The sequence below is a fragment of the Polypterus senegalus genome, chromosome 1 (genome assembly GCF_016835505.1).
Source record: "Polypterus senegalus isolate Bchr_013 chromosome 1, ASM1683550v1, whole genome shotgun sequence".
In the NCBI taxonomy this organism is placed as follows: domain Eukaryota; kingdom Metazoa; phylum Chordata; class Cladistia; order Polypteriformes; family Polypteridae; genus Polypterus; species Polypterus senegalus.
The window spans coordinates 274,258,306-274,273,788 of NC_053154.1; the positions used below are offsets into that span (position 1 = coordinate 274,258,306).

General features: G+C 38.8%; 1 protein-coding gene across 2 annotated transcripts in view; it reads right to left on the minus strand.

Annotated features, from left to right (window-relative positions):
- Positions 1-15,260, minus strand: part of LOC120542222 (cartilage acidic protein 1-like) — a 201,989-nt gene extending 186,729 nt beyond the window's left edge. Inside the window, exon 1 of one of the 2 annotated variants that reach the window (XM_039774526.1) lies at positions 15,118-15,259. The gene's annotated coding sequence lies outside the window, so the exon portion shown is untranslated. Of the gene's footprint in view, positions 1-15,117 lie in introns of both variants that reach the window. The other variant, XM_039774533.1, reaches the window with a different exon arrangement.
- Between the last annotated feature and the right edge of the window lie 223 nt (positions 15,261-15,483).

Consider the following 15,483-nt stretch of genomic DNA (forward strand, 5'->3'; position numbering starts at 1 on the left):
ACTTTATGAAGCTCAAACAAGGTCTCAAAATTCAAAGACTACCCTATGTGAAAGGTTGATGTTCCTCAATGTAATTGAAAAACACGATACCTAGCAACTATAGACATGACAAAAGGTTATTGACAAATTAGTGGATATTGGCAATTCCATGTCCTACCCTTAGGTTTACTCAGCAGTTGTTGGGCAGAATACAGCCTATAATGCAGTGTGTCTAGATGATATTGTGAATTTCTCGTGCACTTGGGAGGCACACCTGCACCATCTACAATACATTTTAAAATCCACAAACATATTTTGGCATGAAAAGGGTCACATACTTACAAATTATGTTGCATAACAGATAAATAGAGCTGCAGATGCAAAACGTTACAGAGGCAAGTTTCTGTAGATTATTATTAGAAGATGATAAACCATTTCTTCAACACAACTGTACCCATCACTGAATCTGTATTTAACCTTTTAAGAACCAGTTGTTCAGTGCCATTATTAGAACCACTAACTCCTCTTGATGAGTTTTACTCCAGATGGAAACACATCTGAGACGGGGCTGCTAGTTTGAAAAGAGGTACACTTTGAATGCCCTGGAAAGTCCTGCCTCAGAATGTCATTGCTCCGTTGTGGAGCCTAAAGCCTTGAGTCAGGATCTGACTTCTGTGGGCTGCCCATAAAGATCACAATAACCAATGCACAAAGAGGCAAGGATTTAAATTGATTAGTAATTTTATTAACAGAAACAATATCTAGAAAGAAAACTAATACGACTACAAAATAAAGATAATAAGAAAAGGATTATGCTTCTGATTAAACAAGAAAACTAAATTAAATCTAATGAACAGAGAAAACTATAAGGAAAGACTGCAAAGAAAGCAGGAACTTAAACTAAACAAAATGAACAAAAGTCTGATTAGTTAGTACAAAACAACAGATAAAATGCTCTTAAACATCAACAAGTCAATAAATATTTTGGAATAACCAATCATCCATATAAGTAAACCTTATTAAAAATAATCAAGACCAAAGTAAAAAGCCAAAATTCAGAAACTGGAGGAACTAAACTTCACACAACAATACCACCAGCAAAGGGCGACTATTAAAAGTATTACTAACAAGGTGGAATATTCACACACAATGCCTCAGTAAAGAGCTGAGGCTGCACTACTTCTTTATAGGCCTCAGGTGACTGCCATAATTAGCCGCATACCTGAGTAATTAGTTGTCCCACCTCCCAGCGCTCAATTCTTAAAAGGAAGAGGTGAAAACTAAAAACAAATAAAAGAAATATAAGGCAACACTGCTCCTTATGCTTGCTTCTGTGTAAACAATGCATTACTGAGGGCTTCACCAAAGCTGAGGTTCACTTCTGTCAACTAATGAATTTTAAGGCATTGTAACTTTTCTGATTTTTTTTTTATCATTTTTGAATGGTTTTGGAAAAAATAAAATAGATTTCAATTTAACTGAATCAGCATATTCTGTCATGTTTCCACACCAGTGTGTTCAGAATGTGTTGCTAAAGTGCTGTCTTGGGGAAACACAATTTAGTTAGAATATTCTGAAACGTTTTACATTCTGATCCCACTTTCAAAAAACAAAATCCATCCCACCTGCTGGATATTTTCTACTACAGACCCCAATTACAAATTTGTTTTTCGTTCATGATGCTATTTACAAATATTCAAAAATGACATACCCAATCTATGCATTGAATATCATCAAAATTGGAACAGAAGAATAGCTGGAATTCTTCAACATTAACCATTATAATCAAAAGTTCCTAAACAACAGCAAAAACATCCTCTTCTTTCTCAACAGGAACTAGCTGTAAACACCCAGGTAATTTCTGGTGTTCATATTGCTTATTAGGAGCTAAATATTTACCAGAAAGTGGAACTAAACCAAAGAGGTGAAGCAGAATTGCAGTTAGCATTTTCACAAAAATCAGAACCAAAAATATAATTTAAGCCATACACCAAAACACAAAAAAAAAGAATTGTAATACAAAATAAATGTTGCAAAAACGTGAAATGCTTTCCCTTAACCTAACCTAGCAGAATGTGTATAGTATATGTGTTTAGAAAATTTGATCCAACACTTGGATAACCAAGAGGTGCATGCCACTCTCTTTTATAGGCAGTAAAATGACACATGCCTACCACCATGTATTCCTAAATCACATGACCGGCAACAAGCATAGAAACAAGTAAACACAATGCTCCGCCCATGTAAAAAAAAATCACAAAATGGCACTGAATGCAACAATCAAACTCATTCAAATTGACATTATTGTGATATCATTGTCATAATATTAATGGTAAAAACAATGGTGTAAATCCTGATTCTGTAAAAAAAAAATTTAAATCCCCTTACATCTTTTTGGTTTCTCCTAGACAGCAATGAGATCAGAAAGAAATAAAATGGAGACATTTTCTTTTGCCTCTTGCTTCTAAGATTTCTTTCCTGAGATAAAAAAAAATGGATTTCTCACAAGTGTCTCATTTTGTGTTTCAGGAGGAATTTCAGCAAAGTCATAATAAGGGCTCAGATGTTCCAAGGAGTGTCTTGAAATTTCTTTAAAGTATTTACATTGTGTGCTCAGTAATATATGGTGATGTATGAACCATAGTAATAAAACATTTTACTGTGAATACAAAACTGTATCTGTAATTGCACTAATTTATAATGCTGGGCTCCAATTAGATCATACTCATTTTGAAAAAAAACAGGCAGTGTGGCACAGAAGTTAATACTTTGAACTTCAGACTCTGCGGTTGTGGGTTCAGATCCCACTACTGACACCACTGAGTGACCATGAGCAAGTCACTTCATCTGCTTGTACCCCAACTGGAAAAACAAAAGAAATGTAACTGATTATATCTCAGATGTTGTAAGTCACCTTGGATAAAGGCTTTGGTAGAATAAAAAATATGAAGTCTTTAAAGATATTAAAACATGATTAGAAAGAAACTAAATATAACACTTTTTTTAAACCAATTTTTGTTAGTCGTATCTCATGTCTCTTTTTATCTAAAACTGTTTCTCCTAAGGAATTCTAGGAGAAATAAATATGATAAAGGTGTTTTAAATGAAACATACATGAGAATTTCTTTAAAGTTTCATGAGCCATCAAAGATCAACATTTGAGTGGTAAAATGTCCCTGTGGGACATGTGCTTATAAAAACTGAGATTCATCACAGATTAATTAATTACAAGGAAAACCCTTGAGCACATTGTTATGACAAACCATAGACAGCAAAAATGAAACTTTGAATATAAATAATACCAAACACCACCACTTCTGATACAGTGTATTCTAAACCCAATTTAAAATTCAAAAAGAAAAGTTCAGTAAGTACAAAGAACCCATCAGTATTGAAAGATGAAGAGGTATACTGCAAAAACTGAAGCAAGCCACATTGTACAATGTACAATATACTACTTCCTGATGGGAAGTATGAATGAGGCATAATACCTGGAGCAGTTACTAAAGAGGTTTGGGTATGTAACATCCTCAGCACACTCCATCATTTGTTTTATAATTGTTTTGGTGTCACTTTAATGCTTTTCTCTTTTAAAATAAGTGAATATCAAAAATGTACATTATATTGATGTTTGGTCATGTTCTGACTCGCCAAATCTCATAACTTCTGCCACTGGTCACATTCCCCCACCTTGGAAATTCAGGCCATCTCTCTGTTATGCTTATTCCAGCATACAGGCCACGACTAACTAGAAGAAAGCCACATTTGATGCAGATAAGGATTTGGCCAGTGGGAGCTGTTTCAGCACTCCAGGACTGGTTTGAATGCACAGACTGTAATGTGTTCAGAGAGTCTACAACTGTCAACCAACATATCAGTCAGGGAGAGTATGCTGAGTCTGTGACAGGATCCACATCCAAGTGTGTGGAAGGTGTGACCATCGTCAAGAATACCTCCACAAGTGCCAACCAGAAACCCTGACTCAAAAGAGAAGTGTATGAGCTTCTGAGACCACAAAATGCTGCATTCAAGTCTGGGGGACAAAAAAGCTCTTCATTCTGCATGAGCCAACCTGAAACGGGGTGTGAAAGCAACAGTGCCTGCTTATAGATACAAAATCCAAAATCCAGGGTCACGTCACTAATTTAAAAGACACAAGGTGCTTGTGGCAAAGCATATAATCGATCACACATTACAGGTCTCCTCCAGCACTCCGTGATGACGATTTTGATTTCCTCAATACACAGCACTTACTTCAGCTAATTTGAAGAATAAAACAGCACAACCGCAATGAAAGCACCTCCTACCCTGGACAATGAAGCACTCTGTCTTGGCTCAGCTGATGTTCGGAGCACAGTACGCAGTGTCAATCCATGGAAATCTGTAGGTTAAGTCAACATACCAGGGTGTGTACTTAGGTAATGTGCTGACCAACTGCTGCACATTCTTAAGTGCATTTATAATACCTCCCTGAGGCAAGCCATCATACCTCCATTAAAGACAACTACTATTATACCATTACCAAACAAATCACCAGTATCATTACTCAATTACTATCGTCCACCACCATCATGATGGAATGCCTTCAAAGGCCAGTCAAGATCCAAATAACATTTAAACTTCCTGCAATATTCTATCTACTTCATCTGCTGATGATGCCACATCTGACCAAGGCCCATCTGGAAAATAATAACAGTTATGTTCAGCTGCCCTTTATTGACTTTAGCTCCACTTTTAAAACAGTTAACTCCCAGCATTTTGTAAGAACACTTGACCCACTAGGCCAGGGGTTCTTAACCTGAGCTCCGTGGAGCCCAAGGGTCAGAGTTGATTTAGAGTGGATGCAGTAGTAATAGTAGTAATGGTAGTAGAAAATGAAGTAGTAGATCTATTTTAATTTGCAGAAGAGGATTGTATTTCATAATTATAATGAGTGGCCATTACTTTTTGCATAAAAAAGTGTGTTTTTTTCATATTGTTTAATTTAAAGTTTAATAATACTTTGTATATGTCATATATGTATGAGAATCAAATCTCGATAAATAAAAGTACATTATATTTATTGCATGCAAAGTTCTGTTTATGTGAATTTTTCTAGGAAAGGGGGTCCATTGCTTTCTTCAGATTCTTAAAGGGGTCCGTGACTCAAAAAGGTTAAGAGTCACTGCACTAGAATAACTGTTAACACCCTATTACACAACTGAATAATGGACTTCCTCTTCAGACAGACCACAGACAGGATGTGTGGGAGAAAAAATCTCTGAGATCGTCACCATGAACATTAGGGTCCAACAGGGCTGTGTTCTGAGCCTTCCATTGTTCAATTTGATGACTTACAACTGTTGTGTCAGAAATAACTCGAATCATAATTTGAAAATTGAAGGATGATACAATGGCGGTGGGCTTCATCAGCAATGAAACTTGTCACTTGTGTGACAACAACAACCTTTTACTGAATGTCAACAACTTGAAGGAGATCATTGTTGACTTTAGGAGAAAACACATGGCACATACAGTACTCCACTTATAATCTATGATAAAGCTGGGGAGTCAGGAAGAAGCACCAAGTTCCTGGGGATGCACATCATGGATGACCTGATATGGACTACAAACACCACCTCCCTTTGTCAAGAAGGCACAATAGCGCCTTCACCTTCTGCTATCAAAGAGGAGAGTATACCTTCCCCTACCTGTCCTCACAATATTCTACAAAGGTGTTATAGAAAGCATCTTGACTACTGGCCATCAGACTACTCAACTCCCTCTAACAACAAACAACTTGCTGACCTATGGGGACTGTTAAATTCATGAACTCACACAGACTGTTTGAACATATATATTCGGAATCTCGTGATATATTTCAGTAATTCCATTCAAAAAGTGAAACTTGTATATTAGATTCATTCATTACACAGAGACTGATGTATTTCAAATGTTTATTTCTTTTAATTTTGATGATTATAACTGGCAACTAATGAAAGTCCCAAATTCAGTATCTCGGAAAATTAGAATATTGTGAAAAGGTTCAATATTGAAGACACCTGGTGCCACACTCTAATCAGCTAATTAACTCAAAACACCTGCAAAAGCCTTTAAATGGTCTTTTAGTCTAGTTCTATAGGCTACACAATCATGGGGAAGACTGCTGACTTGACAGTTGTCCAAAAGACGACCATTGACACCTTGCAAAAGGAGGGCAAGACACAAAAGGTCATTGCTGAAGAGGCTGGTGCTGGACTGCTGCTGAGTTATATTCTCTGATGAAGGTAAATTTTGCATTTCCTTTGGAAATCAAGGTCCCAGAGTCTGGAGGAAGAGAGGAGAGGCACAGAATCCATGTTGCTTGAGGTCCAGTGTAAAGTTTCCACAGTCAGTGATAGTTTGGGGTGCCATGTCATCTGCTGGTGTTGGTCCATTGTGTTTTCTGATGTCCAAGGTCAACGCAGCTGTCTACCATTTAGTTTTAGAGCACTTCATGCTTCCTGCTGCTGACGAACTTTATGGAGATGCAGATTTCATTTTCCAACAGGACCTGGCACCTGCCCACAGTGCCAAAGCTACCAGTACCTGGTTTAAGGACCATGGTATCCCTGTTCTTGATTGGCCAGCAAACTCGCCTGACCTTAACCCCATAGAAAATCTATGGGGTATTGTGAAGAGGAAGATGCAGTACGCCAGACCCAACAATTCAGAAGAGCTGAAGGCCATTATCAGAGCAACATGGGCTCTCATAACACCTAAGCAGTGCCACAGACTGATCGACTCCATGCCATGCCGCATTACTGCAGTAATCCAGGTCAAAGGAGCCCCAACTAAATATTGAGTGCTGTACATGCTCATACTTTTCATGTTCAAACCTTTCAGTTGGCCAACATTTCTAAAAATCCTTTTTTTGCATTGGTCTTAATTGATATTCTAATTTTCCGAGATACTGAATTTGGGACTTTCATTAGTTGTCAGTTATAATCATCAAAATTAAAAGAAATAAACATTTGAAATACATCAGTCTGAGTGTAATGAATTAATCTAATATAAAAGTTTCACTTTTTGAATGGAATTACTGAAATAAATCAACTTTATCATGATATTCTAATTTTATGACCAGTGCCTGTAATATGACTATTGGATTATGCATATTTTCTGTCTGTTTATACTGTCTATTATGTTTATCTATTTTTGTGTAATGTACACTTGTCTGTTTGCATTCATATGCTGATCCTGGAGAAATGCAATTTCTTTTAGCTATTTACTCTTTGAGGTGTGGTTTGAGTGACAATAAAGTAAATCCCTCTAACAACAAACAACATACTTCATAAAGGCACTTATCACTAACTCACATGTAACCCATGTCTGGGATGCCAGGGGCAACGACCTGTCCGGGACGCCGTGAGGGACCGGATGTGGGTCTACGCCCACCCTGGATCACGTGGGGGTCGCCTTCCTGGTTGCTTTGGGGGCCACGGGTTGAGGGCATGGAAGCCCCACCCTGTTGGGGCCCATGGTCACCGCCAGGAGGCACCCCAATGCCTTGGGGACCTGTTACCTCAGCACTTCCGCCACACCAGGAAGTGCTGGGGGGAAGAATTAAAAGGGTGCCCGGAGAGCTGCCGGGAGAACAGCCGGCACTTCCGCCACGCTGGGGCGTGGCCAATGAAGGAGTGTCGGGAAACACCTGGAGCTCATCCGGGAGAATATAAAAGGAGCCGTCTCCCTTCATTCAGGGCTAGAGTTGGGTGGAAGAAGGACAAGGCAAGAAAGGAGAGTGGAGGCGGCCCGAGAAGAAGGCATTTGGGGTTTGTGCACTGATTTTGGACTGGGTCTGAGTGACCATCATTGTAAATATTGTTTATAATAAATACGTGTGGTGGTGAAAAACAACGTCCGCCTGTCTGTGTCCGGGTCGGCTCCACACCCAAAATGAGGACCTTTGTGAATTATTTACTCAGCATAGCCAATCCCAAGCATTTTTCAGAAATTCCTCTCTAGTTTAAAACAGCAGATTATTGGGTTCAGATTTGAATTTATACCCCTTAATCAGTGGGTTTCATACATCTCTTTGTTTAGATAGTATTTATACTGAAATCCCCTCCCATAAGCTAATTTTACTTTTTAAAGGAAAAATTAGTTAAACATTAGCAAAACATAAGACAAAAGTTTGAAAAAACAAAACATGTTACTTGCTAAGTATTCATAATGGTGATGATAATATTTGGTAAAGCAACCTTTCACTCTATTAACAACCTTTTGCATCTGTGGGAAAATTTCTATTATATTTGCTTCAATTATTTCAATACAATAACTTTTACCTTTGTACCCTTGAGCCACTCACTGGCAGTTATCATTCTAACAAAATATGAATTTTCAAAATTCAGGTTTTAATTGACTAAAGCAGATTATCTTGCACTATCCATCTCCTTTCGTTCAAACTCCATTTAATGCATTTAATGCAACATACACAAAACCATATTTTGGATAAGAAGCTTTATTTATGGAATATGTAGCACAACTCCTGGTCCATACTTTTGGGGTTGTCACATCTAGACTACTTTAACTTTCTGCTGGAAGGAGTATCAATATGTGTCACCAAGGAGCTACAGATGCTTTAAAATGCTGCAGTACATGTGGTGTTCATGTAGCCAAGATGGGCACATGTCACTCCTCTTTTCACATTACTGCAATGGTTTTCTGCAGCGGCACATCTACATGTGTTCATGTCCTTGATGCTTGCCTACAGAATAGTCAGTGGGTCAGCACCTATGTTTGTGGAAACGCATGTGAGGTTCTTTGCTCCTTCTTGCTCAGGTCTGCTGATGAATAGCATCTGGTGATGCCACCTGAACATGGCATTAAATCTCAATCCAGATTCTTCATATGTAGCTACTAGTAGGTGGAACAAGAAGCCCATCTAAATTCAAACTTCTGACTTCCTCAATGTTTTAAAGAAGTGTTTGAAGAGTGTTTTTGGGTGACTTTCTGCTTAATTTATATTGACTTTGTTAGATTTTTGCCAATAAGGAAGTGTAACTAGCTTGCCTTTTGTGCAGAGCTCTTCATTTGTGGTGATCTATTCTGTACCCTTGTATCTTTGTACTGTATCACTTGTTCTTAAATTGTTCCCAGACTAATGTTTACTTAATTACTTTGACCTCTTTTGTAAGTCACTTTGGATAAAACTGGATGCTAAGCAAATAAATATAAATTTAAATTTTGACCTTTTCTGATGGTTTGAATTTCCTATATTTGATTTCAAAGTTAATGCTACGGAAGGGCCAAATTTTTATGCCAACCATCCAAGCATTCAGTTGAAATTACCATTACAATAGTGAAAAAATATGACAGCTATCCTTGTCTTCAGTGCAAGAGGATAAAATGAAACAGAAAATGAAAGGCATAAAAATTCCACAATTAGTAGAACAAATTTCAGGCCCTGGGACACAGTTATATTGGAGTGGCTTGATCATTTTCTGAACCTGCCTATTTACATTGACACCGATTCACACATGTGTAGCAGGGCTTAAATGGAACAGCTGGACCTACTGTAAGTGGGGAGCATTGACATACTGAGAGAAATTATGTATTGCCCAGAAATGGTGAAGGCTCCGAACATTGTTAGGCTGTCATGGCTGATACACCATTTCAGTGTTGTGGTCCCTATTTTTAAAAAGGGAGACCGGAGGATGTGCCCGAACTATTGGGAGATCACACTCCTCAGCCTCCCTTGGAAAGCTTACACAAGAGTACTGGAAAGGAGACACCACCCAGTCATGGAACCTTACATCTAGGAGGAGCAATTTGGATTCCATCCAGGCTGTGGAACAGTGAATCAGCTCTTTACCCTCATGAGGATCTTGGAGGGAGCATGGAAGTACACCCAACCAGTCTACATGTGTTTTGAGGACTTGGAGATGGCATATGACCATGTTCTTTGGGGGATTCTGTAGGTGGTGCCGGGAGAGTATGGGGTTCTGAAGTCCCTGATAAGGGCTACTCTGTCCCTGTATAATGGCAGTGAGAGTTGTGTCTACATACTCGGAAAAACATCAGCCCTGTTCTCAGTGGGTGTGGAACTCCGTCAGGGATGTGCTTTGTCTCCTATCCTACTGCACCACTACTTTTTGCAGACAATGTGGTCCTTTTGGCTTCATTGGGCTGTGAAGTCCAGCACACATTGAGACAGTTTGTGTCCGAGTTTGAAGTGGCAGGGATAAGGATCAGCACCTCCAAATCTGAAGCAATGGTCCTCAGTAGAAAAAAGGTGGACTGTCCTTTATGAGTGATAGGTGAGTTACCTCCTCAAGTGGTGGAGTTTAAGTATCTCAGAGTCTTGCTCACAAATGAGGGGAAAGAGGAAGGTGACATTGACAGACTGATTGTGTTGGTGAGTGTAATTATGCAGTTTCTATACCAGTCCATAGTGGTGAAGATGGAGCTGAACTAAAGGGCAAAGATCTCAATTTACCAGTCAATCTACATCCCTACCCTCACTTACAGTCATGAGCTTTAGGTAATGACGGAAAGCATTGAGATAACCAGTACAAGCGGCTGAAATGAGCTTTCTCCATAGGGTGACTGGATTCTCTCTTAGAGATAGTGTGAGAACCAGAGACATCCGGGAGAGGCTCAGAGTAAAACTGCTGACCATCTGCATCAAGAGAAGCCAATTGAGGTGGTTCACGCATCTGATATGGATGCATCCTTGACACTTCCTTGTGGAGGTTTTACGGGCACAACTAGTAGGGAGGATACCTCGGGGAAGACCCAGAGCGTGCTAAGAGGATCATATCTCCCAGATAGTCTGGGAACACCATGGTATCCCACAGCATGAGTTGGCATGTGTGGTTAGGGAAAAGGCCTCACTGCTAAGACTGTTGCCCCACGACCCGGTCCTGGATAACCAGTGGAAAATGAATGAATGAATTAGATCCCATTTATGTTTATTAGTTGGCCTGAAATTAGTTAAAAATGATTGTATTTCTGAAATTGTCCATACCCATAAGACCTACAGTGCAGTATAAAGTCTTAGATTAAGTAGAACAGTAGTATAACAACCAGACCCTTTCATGCTGCTCTAAACTCACACCCATTCATCATCAAATCCAGCTCTTCCATCTCACGACCACAGAAAAATGAAACCTGTCAAGCAACATTGGGCACACTCACACCCACATCCTCGCAGGGTCAGTGTAGAGTCACCAGCCTAAGCTGGAATATGACACATAGAATCCCCTACACAAACATTGAAAGAACATACAGACGTCACACAGACAGTGATTAGTCTGTGATCTGAGCCCAGTCTTTTGGACCTGTAATGCAGAGCACTAAACACAATGTGTTTTTAATTAAACATTTCTATGCTTCATTTAAGGCATTGCCCATGACCCTGAAGTGAGTTAAGCAGGTTCAATAATAGATGGTTTGAGATGTACATTTTTAATTATGTTTGAAGGACAGCCTGGATCTCACCTACTATGAATCCTAGACATAACTCCGCTCCCATCAATCTATTTTCTGAGACTTCTTTGTCCATTACATGGTCTCAGATCACTAGAGTTGGTCAGGATGAATGTGTGAATTATTTGACCATACTACATTTTTCTTCTTTGGCATTTCTTTTAAGCAGCTCATTATAATTATTTTCCCATGGGCAGCAGTGCCACCTGCTGGGTAAGTGAAGATTTCATTAAAAAGTAAATGTGCTGTTGTATTACTACTAAGCAACTATTGAGTCTTTGATACAAGTTTCTTATGAGATAACCATCCATTTTTTTAGTTGCCTGCAGCCAATGTCAGTCCCTGCATTGGGCCAAGGAAGGAATAATCCATGGATGGGAGGTCATTCCGTATTATGAGATATGAAAAATATGTGTCCAGTTGGAATCACATACACAGTAGATTCATTTACTAAATTACACAATTACTTAATTATCAAACCTGTTTAATCCAGTTGGAGGTTAAAGTGGCTTAAGCTTCTCCCAACTGCAGCAGGTAAAAGTCAGGAGTGTTGATTTAAGTTATGGTAATATAAAATGTGTGAATATTGCTAGAGTTGTGTGTGCACATATCTGGAGAAGGACAACGGAATGTTAATGGGTAGCTACAGTGCCAAAAACTGTAGAGGCTTAATGAGACACTGAGTGAGACTTTCTGTAGGGTGCCAACAAAAACTGAATTAAATTCCATGATCTTCCACTTTTGCCTTGAGTAGAAATGACCTGACCCTGTCTTGGAATTTTGTCTGTTTTATGTTTCATTGTCTCTAAATTTATTCAATTCATTTTCTTCAAACCATACTTTCTAATACAATGGTAATAAGGGTTGGAGCCTTTTCTAACCCCATCAAGCACAAGAAAGGGGCCAATTTTAGAAGGGACACCAAGCCATCACAGACCTTGCTCTCACACATTTATACATACATGTTAGTGTTGGCAATTCACTTAATTTTCGGAAATGGGGGGAATGCAGAGAGCCTAGAGAGAAACCCATATGTGAAAAATGTATAAACTCCCTAACACATGGTGGTCAGGTCATCATAAATACACATGGACGAAGAGAAAGCATGCTTTCCAAACAAGCTGGGAACTGAACCTGGGTCTTTGAAGCTGTTGACCAGCAGTACAAAACACCATAAATACCCTAATTCATTTACTGAGACTGTTTCATTTATCCATCCATCCATTATCTAACCTGCTATATCCTAACTACAGGGTAACGGGGGTCTGCTGGAGCCAATCCCAGCCAACATAGGGCGCAAGGCAGGAAACAAACCCCCGGGCAGGGCTCCAGCCACCGCAGCTGTTTGATTTAATTTAGGTTTATTAGTTGATGTGAAATGAATTGAAAAGTACAGTATTATATTCCTGAAATCTGTGTAGAACAGTTTTCATTTTAAGCCCTCCACCGCAAGCTGGTTTTACCTTAATAAGTTATTAATATTAAGAAATGTAATAAAGAATAAACAAATATTTAATGATGATGCATGCAAGTATATATCTGCTAGAAGCAAGTGTCTATACTGGAAGCTGTAGGTTGAAGGAAAGATCCAACCTGGAATGGGTCACCAATCCATCACAGGGCACAAACACAGGACTGCTTTTAATTTGCCACTTAACCAACACACACATATATCTTTCAGATGTAAGAGAAGCACAGGAATACCTGGAGAAAACCCCAATAGACACAAGGAGAACTTGTAAATACAACACAGACAGGAGCTGCACTAACCACTGCACCGCAGTGTCACTTTTGCATATACAGTAGCTGGCCATTTAAATTAACTCAGAACCATAGGGTAAAAGCCCGACTGAAATTAAATGAATATGCAACCAACCTTCTTATCTTCCTGAACGCATTATCAGTTAGTCAAGCGACCTTGTCTTTAATGCAGTTTGCCTTTCACTTCCGATCAATCTGTGCGTAACTGAAGTGTTACATTTGCCATTATCAAGCATGCAAAGTATCGGATATAAGTGGGATGTGAATCAAGTGCTAAGAATGGCTGTCCATTTCAGTATACGTACATTAAAGCTCCATGGGACATTTAACAATTTAATTGTGCTCTTCTTTTCAACCTCAGACTTTTCCCTACAATATAAGGTTCACAGGGCAAGCCACTGTATGTTGTTTGATTTGTGGGGTGAGGTAGGATGCTGCAGATCTATTTGCCATTTACATTAAAAAAAACCAAGAAGGCAGAACATAATGGGTGATGGAGTAGAACAATTTGCTAACCACATAGAGCATCAGAAGGGAAGAATAAAGCACAAACAGGCTGCATGGAAGAGAAATGTTCCACTGGCAAGCTGCCTTTAGTCAGGATGAAACAGAGAAAAGAGACATAAACTTAAATGACATTCACAATAAAGAGTGCCAGTTTTACTTAAATAGAAATTGAAATTTAGAAGGAATGTCAAATAGAGAGACATAATAAATATTAGCTAATTGTACTCCAGCTTCCATATACCGTACTTTAAGATTGATGCCTTAAGATAAGACAATAATTAATTAGTCGGTAAATGAGAGAATTTTCACCCTTTTCTTGCCTTCCAAAGCATTTTGCAAAAGCCAATCATCCTTCCATTTTCCATCCTGCCTATTCCCATTCAGAGTCCCAGGAAGCTGGTACCTTGCCCAGAAGCACTGGGTGCAAAGTGACAATCATTCCTGCACAAGGTGCCAGTCCATGACAGGGAACACTCACACAAACTTCCACACTCAGTCATAAGGAGCCAATTTAGAATCACACAAACAACGTAATACTGTATGTTTTTTAAAAAGGGGTGCACCAAGGAAAAACGTGGGGAGAATATGCAGGCTTCACATAGACAGTGCCTAAGTTGTGATTTTAACTTTACTAACAAATATGAAGTCCATTATAAAAAAAAAAATATTCAGTTTAATTTAAGATCACAGATTCCATCAAGTGCAAAGAAGGAGCCAAATTTTTATGGGATGCCAGTCCATCACACACCACACCCATAACCACTCACGCCAGGTCAATTTAGAGTCACAATTTACCCTAATGTACGCTTTCTATTTGTATTAATATTCATACATTAATGATTCAAGCTTCATCTTCCTCTTTAATTTAAAGCCATGCTTCAAATAGCAAGTGACCCGTGCAATTTCCTTTTTTTTAGTTTTACATATGCACTAGTATAGGTTTTCAGAGAAGGATTACATTATAGCTTTAATCAAAAATGTATTTAAAAGTTTGAGATAACATCTGAAGTTTACATTGCTTAGTACATGCAATTCATCCTTTCAGAATAAAGCCATAATATAATGCTAAACCTTTCGATAATTCTGCAAGGCAATGAATTACAGGAAGTACATGCAGACATTAAACTGAGAGTTCTTTGCTAGCATTCTTAATGATGTATTGCTTTGCACTTTAGTAAAAGTATGTATGTCCATATCCTACTGCAATTCTGTCTTTCCAAAAGCATATTTTTGATAAAGCTTTTCTGTTAATCAGGACTACTGCATATTTTTTCATGTCAATAGATTTACAGAGTCTTATCTAATTAAGGCTGTACATCTCAGATTCAGAACCATTCCCAACCTGTCTACAGCAATCTGTTCATTCTATTATTTGAGTGCCCACAAAGAGAAAAAAAATATGAAAGCTTATGTACTTACCTTAAATTGTAGAGGTCACTTAAGATGTCCACCTGGTATGTCTGTCAGACAAACCATAAAGAGATTCCCAAGTTCAGTTCCAGACGTGTCCCCAGACTCTCAGAAATTTCTTGTCTAGTTTTTATATAACTTCTCTAGACCTTTGCTTTATGCAAGCAGTTGCTGTTGTGTAACAGCCCAGCCAATCAGAGCAGGGCGTAATGAATATTAATGAGTGGGCTTAACCACTCAGAAGGATGCATGGCTCTTGAACCGTGCTGATTTATGCCGTGCAAACTACAAAACAGAAGGATGACAAAGTGAGAGAGAGCTCGACTGGGTGGGAAGCAGATCAATAAAATAATAAGCGACAAATGCATTCCATTG